Source organism: Cryptomeria japonica, chromosome 5 (assembly GCF_030272615.1).
Source record: "Cryptomeria japonica chromosome 5, Sugi_1.0, whole genome shotgun sequence".
Classification (NCBI taxonomy): Eukaryota; Viridiplantae; Streptophyta; class Pinopsida; order Cupressales; family Cupressaceae; genus Cryptomeria; species Cryptomeria japonica.
The window spans coordinates 822,216,433-822,229,606 of record NC_081409.1 but is presented as its reverse complement, the minus strand read 5'-3'; positions in this window follow the sequence as shown (position 1 = coordinate 822,229,606).

Below are 13,174 nucleotides of genomic sequence, written 5' to 3'. Positions count from 1 at the left end.
TTATGTAGACATTAGATTTTATGTCGGCTCATGAATCATATCAAAATTTCCTAAGTGCAGTGTATCTGGACAATCTAACATAACTCATCATAGATTGCTACCAAATTTGTTAGTTAGGGGTAACTCATCATGACCGGTGATAACTCATCACACAATCAATGAATACCAGTTGGAACATTGATAATGGTTAAGAGTTAACCACATTCAACACGTAAACTGATTGCACTTCATTTATTTCTTTGATGGTCTCTATTGAATCTCCAAGCTGGTGTCGAGACAATCTTGTATATACCGGTTGTGTACATATATCAGTTAGACACCCTCTAAACCATCTTTAACTAAAAATCTAATATTGGTTTGTTAATACAAGTGACTTTTAGAAGTAATACCGGTTGTCTTAACTAAGATGACTATGACAATGTGAACATATGTGTGTGTATACATGTTCCATCAATGACAACACATGAAGTCATCCATTACAATCATCATCAAGCCAACATATTGTTGCATAGTTGACCTTTGTGGGTGTAACAATCAGTGATGAGGATTGTTGTATGTTGTTGTTATGTTCCTTTCCTAACACATGGGATCATAATGTGATGACTATTGGAAGTACAACAACCACTTCCATAATGTAAGATATGGTTGCTTCACTTTTGTCAAAGGAAGCATGAATGAAATCTTCTGAGATGGTCAAGGATGCTTTGGTTGTGTAGGGAAAATCAAAGGAAAAAGAAAAGTGAAAGGACAAGATGTCCAAATCCAAGTCATAGGGGAGCTCAAAGTATCAGGTCAAAAATTCCAATGTGAGATGTTGGAATTATGGGCAGACTGGCCATTTCCAAAAGGATTGTGATGTAGACATGATCTGGTGGTTCCTCAAAGAGAACTGACTGGATCATGAAGCTAAAGTAACACAATGGAAGAAACAACAACACATAGAAATATTACAAAATCAAACATTCAGATCATCATATATTCATCACAGATTATCTGGTAATCAACCAGTTACATGCAAGCTAACAAACTAGATTACTATCCATCTGAAACTCTTAGTATTATCTGAATCTCTATTTATGAATCTATAATCTCATGCTAATTGATGCACCACAAACTATCACATAAAACCATATATATACCCATTGAAACATATCTGAGTTGGCTACAAAAGATTACATTTACCAAGGCAAGAAAATGAAACATGTAAATAGGTCAGCCCTAAGAATGAAAGAAAATTCCTCTGAAAAAGGACAACCAAGGAGTGCGGATCAAAAAGAAGGTCAGCCAAGGGCTCAAGAACATTGAGTGAGGTGCCAAACTGATCTGCAATCCAAGAAACCACTCCAAAAAAGAAGAAATCTCCAACTTAGAGGATAAGCCCAAAACTACTCTGGAACCTAGAAACAACCAAACCAGAAGTAATATCTCACCGGAGAAGAATCCAAATGAACTGAGAATCTGAAATTAACCACAAAAAAAGCTTGGAAACCAAAAATATGATCTGCAACAAAAGGAAAGCAACTACTAGAATACACTCATAGGAAGACATAAAACTACACATTGAACTGAACAAGAACTATACTAAAAGGAAATATTTTTGGTTGATGTGATATTTCTCATAGACTAGGGATGCTCATGCATCAAACACAAATTTTAATATATAAATTAGAAAAGCTCAATTTTTTATGCTATATAGTTTGTTTTCAATCAAAATAAATTATTTGGATTGTTTTGCTTTTAGCCCCTAATATCTTATCACATGGAAATATTTGTCCTTTATTATCTTAAAAAGGAACCCCATTGGCCTCCTAGATCAAAATTTTTTTCCTTGACAATTTGGAAAGGCATAATGTATTTGGATTTGTCTAATAACTAATTGGGATTTCTATTAAATATAACTATTTCACTTATTTTTGATGGGCTAGGAGTAATCTTCAAATTAGTACTTTGCACTTAGCCACATTGTTTGTGCATGTGAATTGTAGCCTATTATATGAAAAAATGGTGTACCTTAGGGTTAACTAATTCAAATTTAGCACTACATCCTTGAATACACTTGGATCCATTAAATAAGAACTTTGACATTTGTATTTATTTAAATTTTGGGGGTTTTTGGTTGTACTACTGATTCAATCACTTTCAACTATTTATGTACAATTGGTTCTGCTTGTATCCATTTTGGTTTATCAATTCCATCAGTCATAGGAAGAATTGTCTATTCTGACTTTGATTATGGATTTTTTGCAAGTCATACTAGTGTATATATCTTTGATAATTTAGGAGGCCTACCATCATTTTGAGGTTCCATAATACTTTGAATTCATCTTTCAATTATTTTGAACCATCAACTTAATAGGTTGATTGATCTACCTTTAGCATCATTTCTTTAACTTTATCAATCTATCTTGACATGTAGAATAAGTAGACTAAGAATGGTGTTTATTGTGGGTCCTACACCAGCCTAGAAGTAAGAGAATAGATGAATGTGCATAATCATTCATATTTGTTAAGTTGTAGATCATTCCTTGCATAAATTAATGGATATCTTTTTTATAGAGGATGGTTCTTTATAAGTCTATGGATAGTTCACATTTTTTGTATTAATTGTTTTGAATATGAATCTTTCCATGATCTCATTCACCTTGTAAACCCTTGGTTCTATATCAGCAAAAGAAACTTCATATGGGGCACCATCTATTCCTCATCCCTTGAGCCTTAGATTTATCCTCCCAAATACCCAAAATTTATAAATATTTAATTAATTTCAAATATATTTTTGATCTATACTATCTCATAGAAGCGTGAAAGTCTAAAAGAGTTGTATACCCTATTGTCATAACCTTTATACTTGTAAAGGGGAAACATTTCTAGGGTTTCCACCCAAAGAATAAAAATATCTAGATTTTCCAATTAGGGACATTACATTCAAAAGAGGATGGGGAATTCACTAGATCCAGTCATATATTAGATAAAGACTAAATACTAAGTGAATCTGGGTTGATGGATTTGAGGAATGTAAGATGAATCAGATCTAATCCTTGAAGTTTTGCAAAGAGTGTTGGCACCATGGCGCATCACATCATTCCACATAATTTTTTGCATGCCAAAGGGGGATAATTTGTCTCTATGAATTAATCCTAATCAGAAGAGTACAAATTTTGTACCTATTTCTGACACACAGAAAGAAAGGAAAATGGGTTGGGAATAGGGGTTTTCCTTAGTCAAACCTCAGTTTAGGAATTAATATTGAATGAAATATTGCAAATGATTGAAAATAAATGACAGAAAAGTATACCTCAGATCTGCAATAATTGATAATGATGCTTTTATTCTTGAATGTAATCACATATGTTGTATGAAATGGCATGCTTGGCTTCTTGAATGCAATCACATATGTTGTATGAAATGGCATGAACATGAAAAAAAAACCCTAATCACACAGACATGCTTGGAAATGAATGATCTAAACTTTCTCCATAATGGTTGATGTAGACTTGATGAATGCTTGAGAATACTTCACATAACCTGCACTTTCACTTTGCAAGAGGGTCCTTTTCTTGATAGAGTTTTTGTATCCTTCAAATAAGGAAAGGAAAGGCTATATATATGAAACCCTAATATTGTTTTTGAGCATAGGCCGATCTATAAATGATATATTTTCACACCAAGTTAGGTTTAAACATTATAATAGCATTAAATCATGATCCCAAAATTTGGGGAGAAAAAGTAGGGACAGATGTGAATTACATCGGCCCAACCAACATTTAAATTTTTTTTAGGGATGCAAGGTATTGTGATTATAAGGTGATTCCCAAGTGCGTGCAATAATTTAAGATGTTTAGATATGTGAAATCGGGCCTTGAAGATGGAAATAGGATATAATTAGGTCTTTTGATGAATCAATTAATTGAAGGAATAAAATGGAGCACACTTAAGGTAAAGGGCCCAATTTTATGATGTGTAGAATGATAAAAGAAGAGTTTACATTTTATTAAATTGATTAATTAAATGCTTAAAGGGAAATTAAATCTAGTTATACCTCTTGTATCCAAAAGAGAGGGGAAGACCTTCTTACATATTTTTTCATTATCAATGTTAATTTTCATACATAGGCCGACGCAGGGAAAGGTTTTCTACTCAAATTTTGAATAGGGCAAAGGGTTCAAAATGGGCCCTAATTAGGGAGCACCATGGTCCTAGTGAGGACCAAGGCACCACGCCCTAGTCCCACTCCATATTTGGGCCAAGGTTAAGGGTCTAGCAAGAGGAAAATGTGAAATAAGGCCCATTATTGCATAGTGGGGCTTAAATAGGGCTTTGTCAAGCATGGAGATGTAGGTGCTAACGTGACATCCCTAAATGCAATCTAAATTGTAAGGGAGTACAATTTAGGATGCTACATTTATCCCCCACTTTAGCAAGAGTATGAGCTTACACAAATACTCACGGTAAAGTAGATGAAAAAGATATAAAGAAGATGAGAAATGTGGAGCAAGATCACAAATATTATAAGAAAACACAAGTTTTGAGGAACCAAGCTTCCAATCTTAGGATCTTAACTCAAACATATGCAAGGGCACACAAAAATAAGACCAAAAACAAAAAGACAATCAAACACAAAAAAAGGAAAACAAAGGCAAAAAGGCACAAAAAGACACACAACAAAAGCTAAAGACCAAAAACAAGACCTCAAGTCAACTAGTTGAAGAGACCTTGATTTAAAAATGTCTCAACCACTAATATCATTCTTGAAAAATGCCATCTCACGAACATAATTGATCACATTAAAGAGAAAAGAAATCATTATCCATGAAATTATACAAGTAGCTAAGCTATGAGCTCATGAGAAGGTGATAGAGAGCATGAATACACACTAGATATGTTTATCTAGGTGATCCATGAGAAGAATGGTGACAAAGACACAACATAGATATCTTGCCCCTAGATGTATGCATTTAGGTGATCTATGTTGGGGAGGCTCAAGTAGGATTAGTCTAGCCCTATTCCGCTAGTTACACTCATCCTTGTGCGTGTGTCCAAGTGATGTTTGGTTTCAAGTATGAAGCACCCTATTTTTGAGTGTGCATCAACCTATTTAAGACATGTAATTTAAATGTAAATGCCAACAGGCAAATATGTGTGTAAATGTAAATGCCAAGAGGAAAATGTGTATGCAAATACCAAGAGGCGAATGACAAATACATGCCTAGTTTCAAGGATATCTCATGTAAGATTTTTGCTATGGTTTCAGTGATGTGTACCCCCATTTGAGACATATATCAAATGTTGCATCTAGTTTCAGGTATGAAGCATCTCATCTAAAAGTTTGTGTCCTCTAGTTTCGAGAATGAACACCCCATCTAAGACATGCAAAAATGATATGCAAAAATATAGTACAATATGATACAAAAGGAGCATTATGGGTGCCCCCCCTTAAGATATCAACATAGTTTCATGAAGGTGTCTTAATGAAGCTAGGAAAAAGGATACCAACCTTCAACACCAAGGAGATATTCTTTCGGAAATAATACCATAAATACAAGCTAGAGAGGAAATACTCTTCAAGGAAGGATAAGATAGTTTAAAAAGAGATATCTTGCAACAAGTGTAAAGGAGATCCTCAAAGGAGAAGAGATATTTTCCCAAAATGCATTTACCTCTAAGAGGATTTTCTTGAACAAATATAAGATCTTCTACCAAAAGAAATCAAGGGGAACACGAATTCATACCTTCACCCTATTGTTAGGTGAAAGAGATTCTTGATGAAAGATGACATTCTTTTGAACCAATGTGAGGGGAAAAGTTTATGATAAGTGTACATTACCAAGTGAAAAAAATAGGTTGTATCCAAGGACTTACACCTCCTATATAACAAAGAATCCTTGAGAAAACAACAACTTCACACAAGGGATGACAAGAAATAATGAAACAAACAACACTCAACAAAGGAAAATTAGATCCTTAGAGAGGGTGAGAGAGATAGAAATTGTTGTCCCCCAAGAGTGAGGACAATGAGAAGAATTGTGAAACTTCCAAACATAGATTATTCATAAGATATGTACCATTTCAAATAAAGAATAGGTCCTAACAAGGGACACACATGTACTCTCATGAAGAATAATTCTATGTCAGAAAAGGCATCACATTATGAAAAATGAAATACATAAGAAGATGTAATCTTTGAGATAGAAGAAGCGTCACAAAACTTCTCTAAGGAGAGATCATTTGTAAAAGATGTAAGATTTGAAACAAATAATAGGTCCTAACCAAGGAACAAATATGTTCTCACATGAAGATTAATTCCATGCAAGAAAGGACATCAAGTTATGAATAATGCAATCCATAAAGAAAATAGTGAAACCTTAGAAAGAGAAAATATTATATTTTTTCACCCCAAGCATAGAGACAAGAATAAACATACTATTATGTTTCTTACTAAGTATGATTGCACTTAAAATTGTACCACCATAAATGATAATGAACCCCCAATAGGTAGGCTAACAATGTCACATAGTGAGGAGCAACATAATAGAAACTTGAATGTTATTTGAAATGATTATGAGAAATATGTCATTCATTGTCAAATGTTATTTTTATGACACCTATGTCATTATAAAGTTGTATTTTTATTTCCAAAGCTCAACTCTCATTAGTAGAATGGCCATGAATTTGATGATACTTACAAAAAGGAGAATTTTCAATGTATTATCTATGTTTCCTTGTTCTTTTATGCCAAAGAAGAGAGATTAAATTGGCATGGAGAAGATTGGACAAAACACTACCTTGTTGTAACACCATATTGAAATGAGGAGATTTGGATTCACTAGACAATTGAGGAGGCGATGTTCACAAAGGAAGAGGTTGGAAACCTACCTTTTCACTGGAAAATTATGGTTTCTCATGACTTTAAAGACTTCATTGCACACATCTGAGAACTTATCCATTGTATTCACATGTAGAATCGGGAGAGGGTTTAATCTAAGGTGGAATTGGATTCAAGTTTAAAGAGGCCTAATCAATTTCTAAACATGTGTTAGGATAATAATTTTGAGTAATAAATTCAGACATCTTAAATTTTCTAGAAAAGGAAGGTGTGAAATGTAAGGACCCCCTTATCATCCTCTAAGAGTTCTTCTTTAGGAACTTCTTTAGTAGGAGATGGTGTACTTGTCTGAATTGGAGAGAGGATTGTAGGAACTAAGAAAGCATATTGTCCTTCAATTCATATGTTTTCGTTAGTTTCCAAAGAAAATACTTCATTATTATATGTGTAAGGCATTGCATGATAATGAGGAACAATTTCTGGTTTCTTAGGAATATGAATGGCATTGATTTCATCTTTGTTAGGCTCTTCATTTTTTGGAGAGAGAGAATTGAAAACATGATGAGAAAAGATATTATCCTCTTGTTCTAAAATATATTCATGACAAACCTTAGGAAAGGGACAATCATGTCCTATTGATGCTTCATCTCTAGGGTGAAGTTTATTAAAATGAATAGAAGTTGAAGTGTTATCAAAAGAATTCTCACTCATTTCAACTTATTTCACCATAATATCATCCTCTTTTACCAAGGTACCCTCATGGGGGAGGAACATATTAAGAGAATGACCCACACCATCCTCCAATGGTTCATCCCAAAGAGGGATATCACTGAGAGAGGTTTTAAAAATTTCTTCTTTCACCTTGATGTCCCCATTGCTGAGGCCAATTTTGGGAGATGATAAATCAATGTCCAGCAATACTTTTTCTCTAAGAGAAGTATCATGTATGGAAGCTAAGGTAACATTCAGGAAGGTATTTATGATATCATGCTCTTCCTCTAATATAGTCTGAGGGGAGAGGCACATTTTAGGAGAAATATTAACATCATTTTTCAAATCTCCATCCTTAGAACATGGGAGAGTTTTGAAGGAATTGTTACAACTCTTTTTTGCAATAAAATATCCTCATGGATAGAAGGATCTTTAAGAGAGGCATAAATTGAAACAAGGGAGGCTAATGTTGGCAAATGCACACTCCAATGAGAAATTGTAGGTGATTGAAGGTTTTGTCATTGATGGCAACCTTGCAGTCATATGATACCGGAAAGACAAATTACCAGCACCAACAACGACAGACTCTACACCGGCACACAGAACACCAGCAGTGAAAGGAAGTATATCGGCACCTAGGCCGACAGGAATTTTGTTTATAATATATTTTTTTAATTAATTGTAAAATCATTGTAAGCTGACTTGGCTAGTTGTAAAATGACTCATATATGTATGAGATCATTATAGAACATTTTGTAATGAAGTGGATAGGCGAAATAAGGCAGACCTAATATGCGAATTATAGGTTAAGGGTTTATGTATGAAGCAGAGCTAAAATAGGTACTAGATCTCGCATAGTAGATGCTATTTTGAAGTAGTACAAGACATTGGATTTGCATAATCCATTTTGTAAGTTAGTGAGACTTCCCATTTTGTAATTGAGCAGTGAGCTCTAGGCACTTGGCCTTCTTGCATGTGTAGACCCCTATTGTAAGAGTAATATTCACTTATTGGCTAGTAAGTGAATATTGTGGGTCACAAATCCCATCGAGGTTTTTCCCACACCAGGTTTCCTCGTTAAACTACTATGTTATGGTGTGTCTTCTTGTGGTTGTTGTTATTCTTATTTACTGCACTATTTTTGTTTACCGGTACATGGTATTGATATGCTTTTCATGTTTTAATTCAAATAAATTAACAAATCGGTAAGATACTGATTCACCCCCCCCCCCTCCTCTCAGTATCTTTGGGAATCCTAATAGCTAACCCATTACCACATCTATAAAATGAATGCATTATGACAACAATTTTGCAAAATAGAAAACAATGTTCAATTTTTATGATGTTTTCACCAATGCAAGCACTCTAAATTTAGGTAATTTGATTTAGAAAATGAGATAAGAGGTAAAATTTGAATTTTGAATGTTGAAACAATTAAACAATACAATATTTTGTAAAAATAATTGTTAAATTATTTGGTTTGAAAAGATAAAGAATAATTATGAAAATTTATGCAACCCCCTAGGAAATTTAAATTAAAAATTAGGGCTAAAAATAACCTCTTAATTTTTAAAATTTAAAATTAGATGTAATGTTGAAATTTGAGAATTGAGAAAATCAATTTAAATTTAAAAATTGGGCCTTTTTTAATTAACCACTTAATTTTAAAATTTAAATTTGAAATTGTCTACAAGACCTTTAAAATTAAAATTAGAGCCTTGTAAAAAGAACCTCTTAATTTAAAATTTAAATTGAAAATTAGATGTAAGGTTGAGATTTTGGAACTAATGAAAACTGGGAAATGAACAAGATTAATTTAAATTTAAAAAATTAGGATTCTCTTTGTTAACCACTTAAATTTAAATATGAAATTAGAGCCAAGATTTCAATTTTGAATTTTTTAAAAATGAAGTGGTAAATTCAAAATTTAAATAACCCACGAGCTCAATTTTTAAAGTAAGGGTTTTAAAAATTAACCACTTAATTTTAAAATTTGAATTTGAAATTTGACTTGCAAGTGAAAATTTAAATTTTTAAATGGAAAGATACTCATGCCTAAAATTATTTATCCAAATTAAACAATTAACAAGCTTAATTTCAAATAAAAAATTAGGGTTTTGTTGAATTTAACCTCTAAATTTTTAAAATTTACAAAGAAACCAAACATGCAAATGAAAATTTGAATTTTAAATTACATACACACTCAAATTTGAGGAACAAAAATCAGAATTAAGGTTGTAAGGCATCGAGTTCATCAAAATGTAAAGGGGAAAAATTTCTAGGCTTTCCATCCAACGAATGAAAACCACTAGATTTGCCACTTAGGGATGTTACATTCAAAAGAGGATGGGGAATTCACTAGATCGAATCATACATTAGATAAAGACTGAATGACAAGTGAATTTTGGTTGATAGGGATTTCCTCTTTTGTGAGTTGAATTGCTGAATTAAGGTAAAATGCTAAAAAATGAAGGTAAAATTGAGAAAACAGTGAGGTACAGAGGTGAGATTTTCACATGCACCTGAATATGAGTAATGTAAGCTGAATTGGACATGTTCCCCAAAATTGTTCAAAACATGCCAAGAATGTGGCACATCACATCAGTCCATCAATTTTTTTGCATGCCAAAGGGGGATAATTTGTCTTTGTGAATAAACCCTAATCTGAAGAGTATAACTTCGTACCTATTTCCCACATACAAAAAGAAAGGAAAATGGGTTGGGAAAAGGGGTTTTCCTTAGACAAACCCGAGTTTAGGAATTAACATTGAATGAAATATTTTGTTTTTTAGTAAAATGCCTAGGTCGTAATTTAATTATATATAATATAAGAGTTTTACAAAAGGCTAGAATTATAGTACTGGCATATATCAAAATTGCAATAAATTGCAATTTACATTTATAGCTAAGACTATGAATAGGCTAAAAACACCTTATCAGACAACCTATTATAAAGATATGAGTGCAAATACAGATGTACTAACTATCATTTAGCCCATATGCTATGTGCACTAACTATGAGAATCTGAGAATTTAAACAAAATAGACATTACAAAATTGGGCAAAAGGTTAATAAAACACCCCATAACAAGTATCAATTTCAAATTTTTGAACTCAATGGCAAACATGTTTTAGGAATTAACATTGAATGAAATATTGCAAATGGTTAAAATAAATGATGGAAAAGTATAACTCAGTTCTGCAATGATTGATAATAATGTTTTTCTTCTTGAATGTAATCACATATGTTGTATGAAATGGCATGGTCATGACAAAACCCTAACCACACACGCACACTTGGAAATGAATGATCTAAACTTTCTCCACAATGGTTGAATAAAAATAGTTGATGTAGACTTGATGACTCCTTGAGAAGACTTCACATAACCTGCACATTCACATCACAAGAGGCTCCTTTTCTTGATAGAGTTGTTGTAACCTTCAAATAAGGAAAGGAAAGGCTATATATAGGAAACCCTAACACTGTTTTTTATCATAGTCCGACCTAGAAATGATATATTTTTACACCAAGTCAAGTTTAAAAATTATAATACCACCAAATCATGATCCTGAAATTTCAGGAGAGAAAGTAGGGACCAATATGTATCACATTCTTCCGACTAACTTTTTTTCATTATTTTTAAGGATTCAAGGTATTGTGATTATAAGGTAATTCCCAAGTGGGTGTGATGATTAAAGATGTTTAGATATGTAAAATTGGGCCTTGAAGATCAAAATAGGACATAATTAAGGATTTTTGATGAATTAATTAATTGAAGGAATATAAAGGGGCACACGTAGGGTAAAGGTCCCAATTTTATGATGTGTAGAATGATAAAAGAAGAATTTAGATTTAATTATATGATTAAAAGGAAATTAAATCCACTTATACCTCTTGTATCCAAATGAGAGGGGAAGACCTTAGATACTTGCTTGTTGTCAATGTTAATTTTCTGACATAGGATGACACAAGGAAAGGTTTCTTGCTCAAATTTTGAATAGGGAAAAATGGTCAAAGTGGACCCTAATTAGGGAGGACCATGGCATGGCACCATGGTCCTAGTGAGGACCAAGACGCCATGCCCTAGTCCTACCCCATATTTGGGCTAGGGTTAACGGTCTAGCAAGATAAAAATGTGAAATAAAACCCATTATTGCATGGTGGGGGAATAAATAGGGCTTTGTCAAGCATGGAGATGCATGCAATAAGGTGAGAGCCTGAAACATGGTCCAAATTGTAAGGGATTAAAATTTAGGATGTTACAGTACGCTTACCATAAGACATGAGATTTAGTTTATAGTCATCACTTGTGTTTTCACTAGTCATCAAGTGTATGAAATAGGGTTACCCACCTAAGTCTAGCAAAGCCTAAAGTGAAAAAGGTGATTAATTAGCAAAGGTAACCCCTTGTCAAGTTGGCCAACACTTTTAAGTATCTACGGATAGAGAGTGGTATAGTTTAAGGGAATACAAAAGACATTAGTTGAAACAACCAATAGGTTATAGAAGCCAATGTTAATAGCTATTCATGTACTTAAGTTTTTAAGAAATAATTTTGCAAAAAAATTCCAAATGATATTTGTAGACACCTAAAATTGTCCTATCTAATTAAATAAATATTTTTATTTATTTAATTATTTTAGCCTAATTCTTATATTAATTAAATGAATATTTATTTATTTAATTAATTCATTTATCCCCTTCTATCCTTTTTCCTCATTTAAATAAATACTTTTATTTATTTAAATTCTCCTTTTAATTTATTTAATTGATCTCATTTCCTCTTTTAATTAAATAAATCTTATTTATTTAATTAATTCATTAGCCTTTTCTACCCATGACACATGTCATTCACCTCTTAATTCATACACTACCTACCCTCTCATTATTTTCTTATTTCCTCTACCTACCCTTTAATCCTAGCCGACCATCTATCTTTTACACCTCTCAATCTTATCCCTTCATTTCCTAGAGTGTCTTCTATATAAGGAGACGCTTCCTTCATTATCAACCCTCTCCTACGCATTCAAACTTTCATATGCAATCAATCCTTTTGTGATCAATCTATCAACTACATTTCCATTCTTTGTTGAGCTCTTGTGCACACATAAAATACGAAAGCAAATATATCAAGCAAGATCAATGGAGATAGGAAGAATGGAGATTCAAACCCTATTGGACATGTGATGGTATAATCTTTGTGATTTTGATTTGCATTGTCTTAGGTAATCTTCATATGTTAATATGGTGGATCTTTGTTGTTGTTAGGCTTGTTTTTTGTGGTTTAATTCATTTAGTCTTTCAATATTGTTGTTATCCACTTTTTAACATAAACAATATTACGTAAACCATGTCACTCTAAACCTAAGCTTACAAAACCATGTCTCCCTCATTTGCTTTCTTGGTATGAAGTTTTCTCTTATGGTACTAATTTTTCCCAATATTTAATATTTTTTAACTTGCAACCAACATTAAATATTCATCCCAATCTTTCATATAATATACATAGCGGTCAAAGAAATTGTCTATCTATGTGATGCACACATTCCTATATTCTTTGAGTACATCATAAATAAATATTAATTATATTATATTATATTATAATCATTATGTAAGATGTATAACACACTCTTTCCAGC